This window comes from Mobula birostris, chromosome 30 (assembly GCF_030028105.1).
Source record: "Mobula birostris isolate sMobBir1 chromosome 30, sMobBir1.hap1, whole genome shotgun sequence".
NCBI classification, from domain to species: Eukaryota; Metazoa; Chordata; class Chondrichthyes; order Myliobatiformes; family Myliobatidae; genus Mobula; species Mobula birostris.
This window is the reverse complement of record NC_092399.1, coordinates 11,772,572-11,792,848: the sequence shown is the minus strand read 5'-3', so window position 1 is coordinate 11,792,848 and position 20,277 is coordinate 11,772,572. Positions and strand designations below refer to the sequence as shown.

Here is a 20,277-nt window from a genome sequence, read left to right as displayed (position 1 = left end):
CTGGCTGTGCTTCATCACAGAGTTACTTGTATGTGCTAGCTCAGAGTCCCCAGCGTCCCTGCATAGAAACTGCTGTTTCATCACCCTGTCCCAAGGCCGCATTAAATCAGGTGCAGGAATCTGAACCCCTTTCACTCCAATATCAATTATATAGGCTGCAGGGGAGAAAAGGGATATTTGACGTGTGGTACAATTATTTCCATTTTCTGAGTTTTGCTTTATTTCTATTATGTTATTTAGTTATTTCTTATGATTTGTAAGATTGATTTTAAGGAACCTTAATTATTTCACTATTAATGTGTCTTTAACTGTTCCAGAATATAAAGTTTTTGATACCTTTGACAGTTGGCAAAGCTGGAATGACTTGTTGTTGGCTTCCAGAGGATTCTGTGAGTGACGTTTGTTATTGCCCACCCACACACACTGTTCTATCACTAGCGAAATCAGCATCAGGTTTAATATCACCAGCGTGTGTCGCGTAATTTGTTAACTTTGTTGCAGCAGTACAATGCAATACCTAACAATAGAGGAAAAAAAACTGTGAATTACAGTAAGTATATAGAAGGTATATTAAACAGTTAAACTAAATAAATAGTGCAAAAAAAAGAACTGAAAAGGTATTGAGGTAGTGTTCATGGGGTCAATGTCCATTCAGAAATCTGATGGCAAAGGGGAAGAAGCTGTTCCTGAATCACTGAGTGTGTGCCTTCAGGCTTCTGTATCTCCTTCCTGATGGTAGCAATAAGAAGAGGACATGTCCTGGGTGGTGGAGGTCTTTAATGATGTTTGCTGCCTTTCTGACTCATCGCTCCTTGAAGATGACCTAGATGCTATGGAACGCTAGTGCCCATGATGGAGCTGACTAATTTTACAACTGTCTGCAGCTCACTTCGATTGGCTATCCCCTAAAGAAGTGTTGCAGAGCACGGAGATTCCCTGGGCAATGAGGTTGGCCTTCTGCATACTAATATGGTAAATTCAGCAGAGTGGAGATGAGTAGAAGTGGTGTTCCCACTTTAGTAACAATTGGTTCATATAACATTCTGCTCTCCTCCCATTTCCGTATTGCTATGATTCTTTTCTGAGGTATGGTTCCACACACATACCATCCATTATGCTGTCCGTTCACTTCACCCGCACCTACTTGTTACCTGTCAGCCTTCCCGATAAGCATCAATAATGAATGTGTTTGATCTATGTCTTCCCAGCTGGCTATAGATTACACATTCAACATTTTCTGTATTACATCAATAACCCTAATAAGATTGTGACAGGCATTATACTAACAAGTTTTCCTTATTTTTACAGTAGTTAGAAGAGGAAGTCAAGCTTTAATTTCTTTTTCATGCCATAATTCTTCATGTTAAACGTAAAAGATTATGCTACTATCAAAATTTGCTGTAATTGAGAGGAATTGCTAAAATTAATTTCATTTCAGATAGTCCCTATAAAAATATTTCAGAAAACTTAATTTTGCATGAATGTATTGGCGGCTTCACATTCTTCAAACCTATCAATTTGTTGAGGCAATATTTTCTGATCGGCTGTGAGAGGGTAATCAGTCTTAACCATGATTCGGTTTGCTTCATAGCAACAGGACAAAACTTTTATTGTCGTCCTTAACAGAGTGATGAGGAAAATGGCTAATTTGCTCTAACACAGCAGAGCGTTCTCCACTTGAACCAAGGTGGAATAAAGGCGGCTTGTATGAATTGCAAAGGTGACATAGGGCAGTCTTGATCCCATCATATTCACGCAAGTATTTTCCCAGTTTAGATTATTGCATAATTAGCTGAAAACCTGATCAGAATCAGAATCAGAATCAGGTTTAATATCACCGGCATATGTTGTGAAATTCATCTTTGTGGCAGCAGTACATTGCAATACATAATAATAGAGAGAGGAAACTGTAAATTACAGTAAGTACTGTAAATACAAATTAAATCATTAAATTAAATAAATAATGCAACGAAAGTAGTGAGGTAGTGTTCATGGGTTCGATGTCCATTCAGAAATCGGATGGCAGAGGGGGAGAAGTTGAATGGTTGAGTGTGTCCCTTCAGGCTCCTGTGCTTCCTCCCTGATGGAACAATGAGAACAAGGCATGTCCAGGGTGATGGGGGTCCTTAATGATGGATGCTGCCTTTTTGAAGCATCGCTCCTTGAAGATCTAATATGCTTTTCTGTTTTTTTCTCTCCCCCTCTATATCTCCCTGCTTGCTGCTCGCTGTTTTGAATCCACAGCACGTTAGTACCAAGAAATGGCCACCTCCATCAAAGATTTTTCCTCAGGCTGGCTGAGGTCATAGGTTTAGGGTGAAAGGTGAAATATTATGGGGAATCCGAGGGGGAACATCTTCACCAGGGTGGGTTAAGTGCAGAACGAGCTGCCAGCAGAAGTGGTAGATGCGGGTTCCATTGCAGAGAAGTTTGGATAGGTGCAGGGGTATCATCTGGGTGCAGGTAGATGCAAACTAAGCAAACAACCAGGCCGGTGTAGACTAGATAGGCCCAAGAGCCTGCTTTTGTCCTGCAGTGCTCCATGACCCTATGACTCTCAGAGAAAGCATAACCACTGACACATTATATGGCCCAGGATTTCATCATGAACCTGCTGAGAGTGACCAACCAGAGACTTAAAGTCCATAGCCATGTTAGTCACTTGGCAACATAACCAGATGAAAGGATGGGCATTTCACAATGAGCAGCTCGACTGTTGAAACCATTGTTGACTTTCCACTACCTTTAAGTAATAGCACAACTATATCTCACATCTGGGTAAGTGCAACTTCAACATCTCCAATTCTGCTGAGGACAAAGCAGCCAAACAGGTTAAGACTACCTTCTCGATTTGATACTTCCAGTACGTCCACCACCAAGTCCTGTGTATGACTAGCAGGGAGCAGTGTAACAAATTGGAAAGGGTCAGAAGTACTTTCCCAACTTGGATAATTGAAGAGCTATAATGGCTTGGAATCCCATTCTAACAGGCCCCTGCCTCCCTCTCTATATGTCTCAGTTTCCTGCTCACTATTCTGAATCCACACTGAATTAGGGCCAAGAAATGACCCACAATTATGTAACCCCAGTTTAGGGGTTACAGTTTAGAGCTGGCCTTTGGCAACCCTCTCCCACCATTTTCCTCTGATATTTTACCCCAGAGGATGTCTAAAGCAACACCTGCGGTAGAATTGGGCCCTCATCCAGAATCCCCAGCGGTCTCAAAGACTGCAAATGTGAGGGCTGGAGAGGTGGAGAGCAGGGTCTGTGGTGGCAGAGCCTGAGGTGGACTGGTGATCACAGAAAAATTCGCATGGGGGAGAGCCACTCAGGACAAACAAGCAGCCAAGGGAAGTTGAGGAGGAGGGAAGGAGACTTAGACACTTGATAATATTCAGTCAGATTAACTTGACAGTGAGCAAATCTCTCACAGCCGAGACCAGAAGATACCAACTTTCTAATTGATTCAGAGTTCAAAGTAAATTTATTATCAAAGTACATATATGTCAACACATACACCCCTGAGATTCATTTACTTGCAGGCATACTCAATAAATCCATAATAAAATAATAACCATAATAGAAAGACCACACCTATGGGTGCATTTAACCAGCATGCAAAAAACAACAAACTGTGCAAATACAAAAAGAAAGAAATAATAATAAATAAATAAACAATAAATATTGAGAACATGAGATGCACTATAGAAAGCATCCTGTCTGGATGCATCGGCCAAAGGGTGGTGAATTTGTGGAATTTGTTGCCACATGCAGCTGTGGAGGCCGGGTTGTCAGGTGTATTTAAGGCAGAGGTTGACAGGTTCTTGATTAGACATGGTATCGAGGGTTACGGGGAGAAGACCGGGAACTGGGGTTGAGGAGGAGATAGTAAAAAAAAGGATCAGCTGTGATTGAAAGGTGGAGCAGCCTCAATGGGCCAGATGGCCTAATTCTGCTCCTATGTCTTACGGTCTTATCATGGCACAGCACATCACAGAAACCAGCTCACCTCCATCGACTCTGCCTACCCTTGTTGCTGACTCCGTAAAGTAACCAATATCATCAGTGATCCCGCCCACTCTGAAAATGATCTCTTCTCCCTTCTCCTGTTGGTCAGAAGATACAAAAGCCCAAAAGAATGTAGCACCAGGCTCAAGGATAGTTTCTACCCAGCTGTCATAAGACAGAAGCCTAATATGATAAGATGGGCTCTTGACCTCACAATCTACCTCAGTGTGGTATCGCACTTTATTGTCTAACTACATTTTCTCCACAACTGTAACACTTTATTCCATAGTCTATTATTTTACCTTGAAATACCTCAATGTTGTAATGAATAATCTGTGTGGACAGCACGCCATACAAGTCTTTCCCTGTAGCTCAGTATTTTGACAATAGTAAAGCATTAGGAGGTTCATGGAAATGATTCCAGGATTGAAAAGTTTGTCATATGAGGAGTGTTTGATAGCTCTGGGCCGGTACGCACTGGAATCCAGAAGAATGAGGGCCTATTGGAGCAATTTGAGTATTGAACGGCCTCGATAGAGTGGATGTGGAGAAGATGTTTCCTATGGCGGGGGAGTCAAAGCCCAGAGGACACAGCCTCAAAATAGAGGGGCGTCCTTTTACAACAGAGATGAGGGGGAATCTGTGGAATTCATTCCCACTGGCAGCTGTGGAGGCCAAGTCACTGGGTATATTTAAGGCAGAGGTTGATAGATTCCTGATTAGTCAGGACATGGAGGGATACGGGGAGAAGGCAAGAGATTGGTGTTAGGGGAGAAAATGGATCAGCCATGATGACATTGATGGAGCAGACTCGGTGGGCCGAATGGCCTTTATATTTTATGTTGGTGTTAACCCAGCAACTCTACCAGCACTTCAGTTGGGATGGACCCTTAAACCAACATTGTAACAGACCTCAGCCCTGGAAGCCACCATTAGCTCCAAGTCCAGTTTGCCCCCGCACATCACACACCTCCCCCGACGCGCAATGCTGACAGATTCCTGGAACTGCCGGCCTAACACAATTATGGGAGCATCTTCATCAGAAATTGAAGAAGCTCATGGCCCCAATTTCTCAGAGCCAATAAATATCACCGTCTCTGGCCAGAAAATGTGATTTTGCTTTAAACGCCTAATCTAAACTCATTGGACCCGCAACTGAATTACCGCGTTTCATTCAGTTCCCGCCAACCAGCCAATTTATCAGCAAGCCACTGGAAGATCGCATTCATTCGATTGCTTGACCTTTACTGTCACTGTCAGAAATACAGTTCTGAGCTGGCGAAGGAAATCACAAAGCTGGTACCTTCGCGGCCATTATTACTCTGACACATCATTGAAGAGTATCAATCAATTGTCGCTCGGTAAGTAGCAAAGTTTATACGCAGAGTATTTCGAGACTACGCGATATATTTATAGCGCAGGCTGTGCCTCAAGTCTTGGTGAATGAAATCGCCACCGCATTTTTTATCTGGAAAATGTCGTGCAAAAACTCTGCTGCACTCGCCTGTGCCGTGACTGATGTATATCAGCGTGCTCTACCAGCAAGGGTTCAAGAGCATCTCCCGCCTTCATTGATACAGCCTGGACATCCTGCTGGAAGATACAATTCGCAGGAATGCATCAACACAGAACAGGGGACGGGGGGTGGGGGAAGCAGATGTAACTCAAAACCTATCAGCCGCTTCATAAATTGGCAAAAAAGAAAGGTGCCGGCCACGACACGGGCAATTACCGCACCAATAAATGATACACGTGAAATGAAAGAACAGCTTGGTGTCCGTAAAGTGACAACGTGCTTCGGAGGGCAAGCGTTCTTTCCCCCGCAGCGGAATGGGTACGCTCTGTGTTAGACTCAGCCTTGCTGCGAATTGTTACATTGTTGCATTGTGCTCCTGAACTGTGTCGGTTTCACGTCGTCCCAACGTCGGGATTGACTTTATTAAAAGGACATCCGAGACAAGGCAAGAGGACTGCATTCCGTCTCTGGAAGGTAAAGTGCAGAGCCTGGATTAAATGTCCCCTGAGAAGTAATTGAGTCTCAGGGGGATGGACTCAGTTTCCTGGACACCAACAATTCTGCACTTGAAATTACAATTTCTGCTGTACCGTTTGATGTATATCACGGTCTTTTCGGTTGCCGCGAACAGCATTTACAATGTGTTAAATCGCGTTAATTTTCTGGCGATGACCTTGAGCACCGGTTATTACTTCTGATGCAGTCCCGAATAACAGTTTAATAAATGTGTTGGATAAATGGGTCTACCTTGCCTACTTTCAGCGCGAGTAAATGCGGTTAAAGAGAATCTGCATGTACTTTTAAATGCCGTGGAGAATACCAGTGGCATACTTGCATAGGTGAATGGTCTATTATCAGAGCCCTTTCACTGCATGGGGCTGCATTCTGGTCGTTTTAACAATCAGTAAATAGATCTTTTTAATTCCAGAGCGAAGAAGATTTTATCCCCTCGGATCAACTTAGTTTTCCACTCGAGCTCCAACTTCTCAGAACTGGTAAGTCAAAATTAATTTACTCTGGAATGATGTCTTTTCTCCCCTGTTATCCCGTTGTTGTTTGCAGCGCCGGAGGATTTGCGGGAATAAATCTCGGTGCAGTCTGCTAATCAGACGATGATAATCCGTTGCCTGTAGCCGGAGGTCTGAAGCGCTTGCTGCATGTGCTCCAGTTTTGCGTTGAGTTAGCAGCTCGCACTCTGAGAGGTTCAATGGAGCCGCACACTTCGCGGGAAATGAAATAATCTTCGAGTGAGTGGATAAATTTGTTTTCACTTTTTGTGAAAGAAAACTCAACGTGTCATTATTTTTGATTATGCTTGACTCTGGGTAGGTAATACGATGCAGCATTGTGCTTCTGAGGCTGCATCCGTTTTAAATCTAAACGCTAACACTTCTAGCGGTCATCTCCTGCTGCAAGAATGTAGGACCTCCGCACATCAAGGCTTTGCTTAAACAGCCGGGTTTACATTGATGCAAAGTGTTCTTTAGCGCCCATAGTCACAACCGTCAGGAGCATTAAAGCCCCGAGGCGTGAGACCCTGACTGACATGGGTTCTGAGTTCCTAGTTCCTGCAGCGACCTTTTACCTGTACGGCTTTAGCTATCCTGAAATTCCAGGTAAAATTAAACAATGCCTGTTTTACCAGCCTTGATACACTGTACTCGCCACTCCATTTGGATTGCCAAACAGTGGACTATTCCAAGTCTAGATAAGTTCATTCCATTCATTTAATTCTCCAATCATAAAGTCAAGTGAAAGGTAGGTCCCAGATGTCTTAGTGCAGGTCAGTGGCTTCAGTCAAATCTTCTGATCTATTAAGACTGTCAGATATAGGAGAAGAATTGGGCCATTTGGCCCATCAAGTCAGGCTGATCATGGCTGATCCATTTTCCCTCTCAGCCCCAATCTCCTGCCATCTCCCCATGTCCCTCCATGCCCTGACCAATCAAGGATCTGTCAACCTCTGCCTTAAGTATATCTGCCTCCACAGCTGCCTTTGGCAAAGAATTCCACAGATTCACCACTCTCTGGCTAAGTTATCTTGATTTAGTTAGGGTGTCAAATCAAATTTTTATAAAGTACAGTATGTCCGCCTGTCTTTAAACTCTGATATTGCATTTGCAATTGCTAAGTTTTCTATTGCACATAAATTTAGAGTCTATTTCTAATTTTCACAATCTTAATATTCATTCTACACCCTGATAAATTCCCATTCTGTGCATTGATAATTTTCTCTTTTCTCCAGCCCAATCATATTTCACTGTGGGTCAGCAATAATCCATTCTTCACCTTCTCATGCATATGAGAAAATAGACTGCAGTTAGCTGGCACTTGTAACATGGAAAACAAGGAATTTCTCAAGGTTAATACACTGTCATCCCATCCACAAAGTAACTACCCCAATTAGAAGACCTTTATCATCAAGTTTCAACAATTTTTATATATGTCAAATATTGAAGCTTCTTATTGCTGCAAAGTGACTTTCAGATTTCAGGTATGCTGGAATGGTGGAAGGAATAGGTGCATTTTCAGATGTGTGGGAGGGGTGAAATGATTAGTGTTGTCCATGTCTCAGAGAATCGGAGACCTTGACTAAATTACTGCTTTTGAATCCACCACAGTTTCAAATTTCAGCTTTGCTTCCTCTGATTATTTTTGGATGGTAGCATTGTTATTAAGCTGTTGGACAAGCATCCAGAGACTCAGACTGTTAATGCAAATGTGTTGGTTCAAATCCCCCTCCAGGACTGGGGAATTTAATTTCAAGTTAAATAAATCTCTTATTAAAGATTGCTGATCTCAAACCTGAAGCTGCCAGATTGTTATAAAGACACATCTGGTTTGCAGAATTTTTTCACAGAAGGAGATCTGCTGCCCTGACTGGCCTACATGTAATTAATTCTTAACCCCTTCTCAGTTTTTTGGCGGGGGGGGCAATGAGGATAGAGAATAAGTCCCATTTCACGTCGTAGAATCTGAATCAGGTTTAGTATCACCTGCATACATCATGAAATTTGTTGTCTTTGTAGCAGCATTACAATGCAATACATAATAATTGAGAAACAAAATGAATTACAGTAAGTATAAATATATATATATATATATAAAATAGTTAAATTAACTTAGTGCCAAAAATAGAAATTAAAAAAGTAGTAAGATAGTGTTTATGGGTTCAATGTCCATTCAGAAATCAAGATGGCAGAGGAGAAGAAGCTGTTCCTGAATCACTGAGTGTGTGCCTTCAGGTTTCTGTAATTCTTCCTGATGGTGACAATGAGAAGGGGGCTTGTCCTGGGTGGGGGTCTTTAATGATGGATGCCTCCTTTCTGAGGTATCTCTCCATGAAGATGTCCTGGATACTATGGAGGCTAGTGCCCATGATGGAGCTGACTAAGTTTGCAACTCTCTGCGGCTTATTTCGGTCCTGTGCAGTAGCTGCCCCCACCCCCCCCATACCAGACGGTGATGCAGACAGAATGCTCTCCACAGTACATCTGTAGAACTATTACAAGAAGAAATGCTTAAAAATATAAACAGTAATGCAAAGGAAAAAGTTCCTTTGATAACAAAAGTTGTGCATGCCATTTATTAGTGCATTTGCAACATGAATTTCTTCATGGCGTAAGGCAAAGATTTTTAATATGTATCATCAGTGGAATTTTATATTAAGAATAATTAATATACAGGAGCATTTAGATGATGGCCATCAATAAGGGATTCATGTGATAATAAACTGTGAGGACACTGTTCAGGTGCTTTATAACTATAGGTTGTAATCACATAACATCTATTTGTTTTTAATAATGTGCTTTGTACAGTTTTATTGTATTTTGATCTGTTTGTTTGCTCTGTGATTGAGTAACATATGAAGTAAATTGGCCAACTGCTCTTTATGCAATGTCTTTATAAGTTTAACCATTATGGATTTCAGTTTGGTCAGCACATATTAGCGTAGTGGGGCAGGACGGTAGCGTATCGGTTAGGACAACGCTTTACAGTAGCAGCAACCCAGGTTCAATCCCCACCACTGCTTGTAAGGAGTTTGTATGTTCTCTCCGTGATGGCATGGGTTTCGTCTGGGTGCTCTGGTTTCCTTCCAACAGTCCAAAGACGTACCGGTTGGTAGGTTTATTGGTCATTGTAATCTGTCCTGTGATTAACTAGGGTTATATTGGGGGATTGCTGGGTGGCGTGCCTCGAAGGGCTGGAAGGACGTGTTCCACACTATATCTGAATAAATAAATATTGCTGATCGTGAGCGATACTGCAGGCTACCAGTATCCAAGACCAAAGAGTTACCTGTATATATATATATTTTTAAAAATCAACGTATAATTTTTGCACACATTCAATTTTGCGTTGAGCAGCAAATATTGAAGCAACCCACACACACAATCTTGGCCCAAGTTTATTGGCATTGATCCTGTTCATTTGTACAGAGGACCCACAGCACTTATTAATCATTAGCCAATTCCTTCTTGTGGAGGAATTGCTATGCATCTCAGACAATTTATCTTGTTTACATGTGGGTGTGAATGATAGTCTCACTGCCCAGTAGAGTGTGAATTCATGGATAATTAAAAATGCATCTGTCTGAATTAATCAGCTGACATTGCCAGCCCTGCAGATTTTCTTTTCGAATGAATGTAAAGATAGGACTAAGAAGTAGGGATTATACAGACAACATAAATGTACAGAAGCCTGTTTGAATTTGCAGCCAGCCCCCTGTGTAGGTCAGTTTAAGGTTTTCTAATGCATTGCACAATCGGCAGATTTAGTAGCTGATTTATTTTTAAGTTTAACCTGAAATGGCTTTGAAGACAGCCATCCTTCAAAAACGCAGGTGAAAATGACTTGTCTTGCGAAGGGTTGTGCAGCTCTGCAAAGAATATTCCAAGTGTGCATGTGTGGACCTGGAGTATTAATCTATCGCTGCCCACTGGCACCAAAACAGATTTCAATACAACAATTGCATACACCTTTTACATTGTCAAAGGTGAACTATAATATTTCTTACATGAGATTGCTTCCAAGAATCTAGCCACTCGTCTGAAAATTGCCCATGTTATATCAGATGAAAAGTCAGGTTTATTCTGTGGAAATGCTGTCTCATGTCAGAGCATGCTTGATTAAACATTTTGTACAGCTTGCATATCGGTTTGACTCTGGTACCAGCTTTCATACTACATGGATGAGTATTTTATTGTGGTCCACCAGTAACACTGCAATGAGATTGTAACACCCCCTACATCTCACTCCAGCTTTTTAAAGTTCAAAGTAAATTTATTACCCAAGTTATATATACTGTATGCCGTAATATGTTACCTTGATATTCATATCCTTGCAGGCACTGGCAGAAAAAATTAAGTCAGAAAATTTTACAAGAGCTACACATAAACAGACAAAGACTAATAAGCAACCAGTGTGCAAAAGAAGAGAAACTGAATAAATGCCAGGAACTTGAGTTGTAAAGAGTCCTTGAAAGTGGGTCTATAGTCATAGAATTGGTTCAGGGTAGTGGTGAATGAGTTATCTGCCCTGGTTCAGGAGCCTGATGGCTATAGGGTAATAACTGTTCCTGAACCTGGTGGTGTGGGTCCTCAGTACCTCCTGTACAGTGGTAGTAGCAAGAAAAGGGTATGGCCTGGATGGTGGAGCTTTTTCATGGATGCTGCTTTCTTATGGCCATGCTCCATTTACTCTAAATGTACTCAGTGGTGCAGGGGGCTTTGCCTGTGCTGGACTGGGCTGTATCCACCTCTTTCTTCAGCCATTTCCTTACCTGGGCATTGAGTAGAGGTGCAATGGTACTTTGTGATGACACTTGTATGTTGGATCCAGGACAGATTTGATATGTTGATGCCAAGGAACTTAAAGCTACTGACGCTCTCCACCTCCGTTCCCCTAATGAGGACTTAACTCATGGACTTTTGGCTTCTTCCTTCTATAGTTGGTAATCGTCTCCTTGGTTCTGCTGACATTGAGTGAAGGGTTGTTGTTGTGGCACCACTCAACCAGGTTTTCAATCTCCTTCTTTTTTGTTGATCCATCATCACCTTTGATTTGGCCAACAACAGAGGTGTCACCAGCAAATTTAAACATGGCAATGGAGTTGTGCTTAGCCACACAGACATTAGTATAACGTGAGTAAAGCAGGGGACTAAGCACACAGCCTTGTGGTGCAACCCTGCTGATGGTGAACGTAGAGGCGGTGCTGTTGCCAATCTGTACCAACTGGAGTCTGCCAGTGAGGAAATTGAGGATCCAGTTGCACAGGGAGGTGTAGAAGCCAGGGTCTTGGAACTTAGAGATAAGTTTTGAGGGGGATGATGGAAGATGGTGTTGAATGCTGAGCTGTAGTCAATAAAGAACATCCAGAAGCATGCATCTTCATGGTCCAGATGTTCCAGAGCTAAGTGAGGAGTGAATGAATGAAATGGCAGCTGCTGTTGATCTGTTGTGACAGTAGAAAAATTGGAGTGGATCCAGATCACTCCTCACGCAGGAGTTGATATGTTACGATGGGGTCTGTGGATACGATAGGGTCTTTTAAGACAGTGGACCCCAACCACCAGGCCGCAGACTGGTACCGGGACTGCTACCGGGCCGTGAGGAAACGATATGATTTGGCGATATGAAACAATATGAGTCAGCTGCACCTTTCCTCATTTTCCCTGTCACGCACTGTTGAACTTGAACCCTCCCCCCCCGCCCCCCCTTCGGCCAGTCCACAAGAATATTGTCAATATTAAACCGGTCCGTGGTGCATAAAAGGTTGGAGACCCCTGTTTTAAGAGACTCCTGGATAGGTACATGGGGCTTAGAAAAATAGAGGGCTATGGGTAACCCTAGGTAATTTCTAAGGTAAGAACATGTTCAGCACAGCTTTGTGGGCCGAAGGGTCTGTATTGTGCTGTAGGTTTTCTACGTTTCTAAGTTCATGACCAACCTCAGCACAGTGGATGCAAGTGCTATTGGACAATGGTCATTAAGATGGGCTACTACGTCGACTTGGGTACCAGTATGATTGAAGCCTGCTCGAAGCAAGTAGGTATCTTGGACTGCCAAAGCAAGAGGTTGAAGATGTCTGAAAACACTCTAGCCAGTTAATTACCACAAGTCTTAAGTGGTCAGCCAGGTACACGCTTTGGACCAGGTGGATTCTGAGGATTTACACTCCTGGAGGATGCTCCTACATCAGCCTCAGAGACTGAGATCAGTGTTGATGGGAGCTGTGGGTTTGTGAATGTGTCTCCATACAAAGCAAATGTCTGAGGCGAAACCTCATTGCCTTTTATGTTCTTTGCTTTTTGCTTTATGGGAAAGATGGTGTTCAAGTCCTGTCACAGTGGCCGAACCTCCTTCTGTGATTCAAATTCAGTCTAGATTGCCACTTTGCACAGGAAATCGCCTTCCAGGTGTCATACCTGGACCTCTTGAATTTTCCTGGATCGCCAGTATTAAATGTCACCAATCTAGCTCGTAGCAGATTGCGAACCTCTTGGTTCATCTAGGTCTTCTGGCTGGGGAAGACGCTGAAGGATTTTGTGGTACACACTCATCTGCACATAGTCTGTGACAACCGTGGCATGTTGATTCTGCCAGTACATTACAGAGTTAACACCAACTCCTGACTGCTACATCCTTTTTCACCCTGATGCTTCTCACCTCTCTGCTCTCTTCAGGTGATGAATGTACACTGCAGAATACTAATTTTGTCATTCACTGAGGAATCGGGCTGAGCTGAGCTTTGCTCCCCTCGATCAATGCTGTTCATTACCCCTGGGATGCAGGAACATGAATGGTTTCTTCTGAAACCCTTGTCCTCTGCCTTCACCATATTCTCTTGCAGTATGTTCAACACCATTATGGCATTGACATGTTGCTTCTATTGCCTTTGTTGCATTAGGGTCAAACTTATGTCAAATTTCTTCTCTCGCCACAAATAGGCGTCATTTCCTAGTTTCCTTCTTGTCTCTCCTTCATACAAGTCAGCACACCTTGTTTTGCTATCCTGAGCCGGTTTTCTACCTGAGCACACTACGTTAGCTGAAATTAAAACTGGGCATGCCGGAAATTCTCAGTTAGATGTGGAGTGAAAGCTTGAGTTAATATTTACATTAATAATTATTCAGTAGCCTTGGAGAAATTTGAAGATTTTAGGTTTAGGGAGAGGGAGGAAAGAACAAGAGGTAAAAGCCAAATTCCGGGCCAACACACTCAAAATGCTGGATGACCTTTGCAGGTCAGGCAACGTCTATGGAGGGAAATAGTAGATGTTTCAGGCTGAGACCCTTCATCAGTACTGGAAAAGAAGGGGGAAGATGCTAGAGTAAGGGGAGGGGGAGGAGTACAAGCTAGTGAAAAATGAAATTAGGTGAGGGGGAGGGGGATGGGTGGGGGAGGAGGATGAAGTGAGAAGTTGGGAGGTGATAGGTGGAAGAGGTAAAGGGTGAAGAAGAAGGAATCTGAGAGGAGGCAGACATTGGGCCATGGGCGAAAGGGAAGGAAGAGGGGCATCCGAAAGAGTGATGGGCAGGTGAGGAGATTAGGAGGGCTACAGGAGAGAAAATGAGGAGTGGAAAGCAAAAGCAGAAAGTGGTCTACCCTGAGGATATGCAGCCACCATTTGCAGTGCGGTTTTCTGAAGCAGATGAACTCTGAGTTGTGTGCACAAGAATTGCAAGATATGAGGCGGCACGGTAGCGTAGTGGTTAGCACAACGCTTTACAGTACAGGTGATCCAGGTTCAATTCCCACCGCTGCCTGTAAGGAGTATGTATATTCTCCCCGTGACTGCCTGGGTTCCCTCCGGATGCTCCGGTTTCCTCTCACAGTCCAAAGACATACCGGTTGTTAGGTTAATTGGTCATTGTAAATTGTCCTGTGATTTGGCTAGGATTAAATCAGGGGATTGTTGGGTGGCATGACTCAAAGGGCCGGAATATACACTACTTTTTAAATTTCTATTATGCACTATATATACATAAAAAGACGAACGGAAGAAGAAAACTAGGCATGTGTGTCCTACACGAGGGATGTGGGTCAAGAATCAATCAGGTTTAATATCACCAGCATATCTCATGAAATTTGTTGTTTTTGTGGCAGCAGTACAATGCAATACATGATAATAGAAAAAAATTGAACTACGTATATATAAAATACATACAATATAAATACTGTGTATGTGTGTATATATGAGGGGAAGAAGCTGTTCCTAGATTGTTGAGTGTGTGCCTTCAAGCTCTGTACCTCCTTCCTGATGGTAGCAATGAGAAGAGGGCATGTCCTGGCCAATGGAGGTCCTTAATGATGGACGCTGCCTCCTTGAGACATCACTCCTTGAAGATGTCCTGGATACTATGGAGCCCATGATGGAGCTGACTGAGCTTATAACTCTCTGCAACTTACTTCAATCCTGCGCACCAGCTTCCCCCCCACCCCATACCAGAAGGTGTTGCAGCCAGCTAGACTGCTCTCCACGGTACATCTGTGGAAATCTGTGAGTTGCCTGAAGTTGAAAAAGGTCAGTGTTTCTACTCTTGCACTGTAGACTATCCAAAATTGGGATGTGATTGGTGAAAAGATGAGGAGCACGAAGCTTCACTAGGAAAATGCAAATGAGTGAGAACAGACCTGTGGAAGAGCAACAAGTAAGTGCAAGAGGTTCAATTCCACATGTAAACTGAATGGAGGAGTTCCGAAAGGCAGTCACCCGCCCATTCGGAGTTTTGTCTCCCTGTGGTCTGGAGATGTGAGCAGAGATGACTGCATACTGACATGTAAATCATTGATTAGTTTGTGCCCCCTGGATTTTGAAAATAGGGGTAATGGAAAAGTGGGTGTTGCATGGTAACAGACAGATGTTGGTGATAAAGAATTAATCACTGCATTATGGATGAATGGTCCCTTTAAATGCTGGAAGGGAAGGGAAAGACAGCATCACACTGGAATCTGTGAGAGTTAGTTACTGCCTGTTACGCTGCTAGCAATGAAGGTCATCCATCTCTGTCCGCCCTTGGTCATCCATCTCTATCCGCCCTTGGCCATGTTTTCTAATGTGCCTCTGGTGTGGTTCAGGGTCCTTATTTCTACCGCTAAGGTACGGCGCCAAGTTGTCTTTGGTCTCCCACGTTTCCACCTCCCTTCGGAGGTCCAGTGATGTGCTGTCTTGATGACAGAGTTGTTCTCTCTTCTCATCACATGCCCAATCCGTCTCTAACATTTCCTCATGATGGCTGTGGCCACGTCCTCTTGGAGACACTGAAGGAGTAGGGCGTGGTTGGAGATCTTCCTTGGCCAGAAAATGCGGAGGATCTTTTGGATGCTTATGGTGTGGAATGGTGTTTGCCAAGGTCATTCTCTGTCATGTACTCTGTACAAGAGTGTGGACCGAACTCAGCATCTGCTTTCTATCCCACCTATCCTCTCTCAGCCGCTTCTTCATTCCCGTGGTGTTGCAGATTCTGGTCGAATGCACTTCTCCTGCCACCGGAAGTCTGTTGTGTCTCATTAATGGCTTGACTGGGACTGAATGAACCACATAGGCGATGCTCCACGCGAGGATGGTCTTTGTCTCAAGCGTGTGCAGCAACCTTCCCACCAAATCTGTCAGTGACAGATGGGCTGAATTGACTGGTGACAAGGTGGCTTCTTTCTCATGTAGTTCCTCGCTCCACCTGCCATAGACCAATCTGTTGGCTATGTCCTCGGGGAACAGTGATAGACATTGATTTCTCCCTCCCACAGTAAAGGCTGTGCCTTTTAGACTTCCAAGTGATGTGTAAAAGGAAGAAGTACTGATTCATCAGCTGAGAGTAAAGTGATATTCAGCTGAGCTTTTCTTTTTCCCCATCTTTGACCTGATGCTGAAGACTCCCAGGGCCACTCCAGCCTGACTGGGGTCCAGTTGTAAATAATCTGCTGGATGTGAAATCCACATTACTAACTTTAGTTGAAGCACTGTAAATATTTTTGATAATATAAAGATACATAGGAATGTGCACAAACCAGAAATGGTTGAGAAAATATTGCACATATGTATAGTAAAATATAAGATGTGATATGGTAAAATATGAAGAACGTATCCACTTTGGCGGGACGGATAGAAAAACAGAGTATTCTCGAATGAATGTGAAAGATTAAATGCCGGTGTTTGGAAAGATCTGCTTGTTCTTGTACATAGTCAAAGTTAGCATGGGGCCACCTCAAGTAATTAAGGCAGGAAGTGGAATATTGGAAACACGGGGAAGTTTGCAGATGAAGGAAACTCAAAGGAACATACACAGAAGCTACTGGAGGAACTCAGCAGGGCAGGCAGCATCGATGTAAAGGCGTAAACAGTCGACGTTTCAGGCCGAGACCCTTCTTTAGGACTGGGAAGGAAGAGGGAAGATGCCAGAATAAAAAGGTGGGTTGAGGGGAAAGAGGCTATCCTGAAGCTGATTGGTAAAGCCAGCTGGGTGAGAAAGGTCAACGGCTGGAGACGGAGGTATCTGATAGGACAGGAGTGTGGACAAATAGGAAAAAGAGAAGGAGGAAGGGGATACACGGGGGAGTGATTGATAGGCACTGCTTCTCATCTACCTATCACTTCCCCCTGGGTCCCTGCCTGTCCGTCTGAGCTCCTCCAGTATTTTGTGTGTGTTGCAGTGGAATATTGGCTTTTCTTCGAAGTCAAATGCAAGAGCTGTTGCAAGAGCAAAGCTGTCAAGAGGCTCTGGTGAGTCTATACCTGAAAGTTTTGGCCTCCCTAAGGTTCACTAGGTTGATTCTTGGGTTAAGGGTTTTGTAATGAAGAACGATGGAGCAGATTAGGCCAATAGTCGCTGAAGTTCAGGACAACTGAGAGGTGATCTTACTGTGGCAGATGGAATACTGAGAAGATTGGACAATGTGGTTGCTGCTTGAGCACATTTGCCCTGTGGGGTAGTTTATATAAAGGATGAATGGGATTAAGGGATCAGTGATGAGCCTGATGAAGAGGAATTTTCCTTAGAGCTATGAATATCTATATTTCTTCCCCAAAAGGAATTTGGAAGCTGTTGACATTGGATATATTAAACCGTGAGATTTGTGAATATTCTGATTGTAGGGGATAAGAAGCTGGTGAGGATCGGGCAAGGATGGAGTTGAAGCCAGAGATCGTTATTCATATTGGTTGATCACAACTGGAGAGCCATGTTGTCTATTCCTTCTCTTTCTCCCACGTAATTCGCAGAAATAAGACCCACAGGAGACAGATTTAAGGTGACTGGCAGAAGAGTAAGTGGTAAAATTTAGAAGCATGAAAAAGCATGATTGAGATTCCTATGATCCAGAACTCTCTCACTGGGAGCAGACTCGGTTGTTGCTTCTGGAAGAAAATTGACAGGTAATTGAGAGGAAAAAGCATTAAACCGGATGGAGAAGCTGAGGGTGGGGAAAGGATCCATCCACAGGGAGAGGAGCTGAGAGTCGAGACGGGATCCATCCACAGGGAGGGAGCTGAGAGTCGAGACGGGATCCATCCACAGGGAGGGAGCTGGGAGTCGAGGCGGGATCCATCCACAGGGAGGGAGCTGGGAGTCAGACGGGATCCATCTACAGGGAGGGAGCTGGGAGTCGAGGCGGGATCCATCCACAGGGAGGGAGCTGGGAGTCAGACGGGATCCATCTACAGGGGGGAAGTTGAGTGTGGGGACGGCCTGCATCCAGCGGGAAGGAGCTGAGGGTTGGGATGGGCTCTGCCCAAATGGAGAAGGCAGAGGGTGGGGAAATGGGCTGGCTCCAGAGGGGAGGAGGCTGAGGGTGGGAGAACTGGTGAGGATCCCTTGGGCCAAATGATTGCTCAGATAGTTCTGTAATTCATTTCATCCCCTTCTGGACTAACGTGGCAGTTTAAAAAAAAATAAAAGATAGCTTGATCATTAATCCTGATTTTCAGCACAAGTTATTTTCCAGTTGTGGTCCGTATTCGGAAAGGGTGTTCTAGTTTCCCAGCACAGATGCTCTCGGGTTCAAAATGACTGGACTCAGCCACACGTTTTCCTTGCCCGCTAGCCTGACCCTCTCACATAGGCCATGTGTGGGTAATGATAGACTCATTAGCACGTCTATCACTCCTGTTGATCTGGCGCGAGGTAGCGCCAGCTGCATTAGAACACTACTAGACCAAATGTTACATTGGTCGCATTAATCCTTCTTAAAGCACTGTCTGGCACAGAATAGATAAAAGATAATGACATTTTAAAAAATAAATGAAAATGCGACATTAAACAATAAAAATGCCAGATTATTCTAAAAAATTTAAGAGCCTGAAATTATTTTCCATTTGTTCTTCTACATTTAAGTCGGAAAGCAAGGTCACCGGTTTTTTTTTTGTTTACTTTTCCTTTCTGTATTTAGGCAAATGATTCATGCTGGGTTGCAGTTCCATTACTGCTAGCAGCTCATCAGAGCCTTGTGCAATTAGCCATTCTCCACACGTAGGGCTGGTTAATGTGCCGCAGGCTATTCAATAAATGGAGGCACCGTGACTGATACATTATTGGCCTATGCACCCATCTGCACTTTCCATCGAGAATTTCTGGTCTGTGAGGGTTGTCCAAGTTGTTTTTTAACATGGTAACAATGAGACCAAACCTCATGCTTGCATCTGGGCTTGGAAATCTATCTCTGTTCCTGCACTGTACGGCACTAAGTCCTGACATCCACTAGCACTATATGGGAGTACTTTCACCAGAGGACCAGAGTAAGGTAAGGAGGTACACTCACACACTCACACACGAACTCAGCAGGTCAGGCAGCAGCTATGGAGATTAGATGTACATTTGCTGTGTTTTGCTTTCCAACTATTGTTGGAGCATTGCTTCTTTTTATAATGTGATTTCTTTAGGAAAACATCGTTAAAGTTCTTCTACAAGTGAATAAGAGCTCATCAGATTTTTATCTGGGGACGGTTCAAAGTTCTGGGTGACCTACTGCCCGTTAGGAAATGCGTCATCTCAGGTTCAGTGGGATTTGTGACCCCCAAACCAATCCCCCTTCCCCCCCCATAAAAATCCTATTTCAAGGCGTCTTGGTACAAAGGTAAAAATAAAATCTTATGGTAGTTTAATTTTGCATATAGTGTGACTGCTGAGGTGATCCAAGATAGTTTTACACTGAAAAGAAATCAAATTTACAAGAAATTGCTCTATATGGTTAGCCCAATTTTCAAAAGCAAAGTTTTTTGCAAGTGAATAAATTTTTAAGCCTGATCAATTTCACCAATATTGACTGACCATTGGCATGTTATATACATCTCCACTATAATATTATGGAAATAGCCACCCAGTCTTAATAATTTGTAGCATTTTTTTCCTTTTTCAGTTTCAGGCTATTTCTTTACATTTAACTTAATTGTACCCATGGCCTCAATTTGATCTTGCATTTGATGCCATTTCCTACCTTTTAATGGAAAAATATCTTTAATTCTGTATCTACATTTTGTGAACATCACACCGTTGTTAGAGCACAACAGAGGCCCATTTAGCCTATGAGCCTGTGCCGGCTTTTTACAAGAGAATTCCCTTCAGTTCCATTTCCATGCTCTTACCTGGCAGCTTTCCTGTACTTCCTTAATGTATTTTCCCATCTCTATATCAAAAGTCTCAATTAATTTTGCTTCGATTGCCTTCTGAGACATGGGATTTCAGATAATAACTGCTCAAGAGAGAAAACCTCCGTCTTAATGTTTGCGTCTGAAGCATTTAAGCAGTTAAGTCATGGGA

The 20,277-nt window shown here is 43.3% G+C and overlaps 1 protein-coding gene across 1 annotated transcript in view; it reads left to right on the top strand.

Moving 5' to 3' along the window:
• The first annotated feature begins 6,475 nt into the window (after positions 1–6,475).
• LOC140190469 (hippocalcin-like protein 1) overlaps positions 6,476–20,277 on the top strand; it is a 141,525-nt gene continuing 127,723 nt past the window's right edge. Inside the window, exon 1 of the mRNA XM_072247082.1 lies at positions 6,476–6,519. The gene's annotated coding sequence lies outside the window, so the exon portion shown is untranslated. The remainder of the gene's footprint in view (positions 6,520–20,277) is intronic.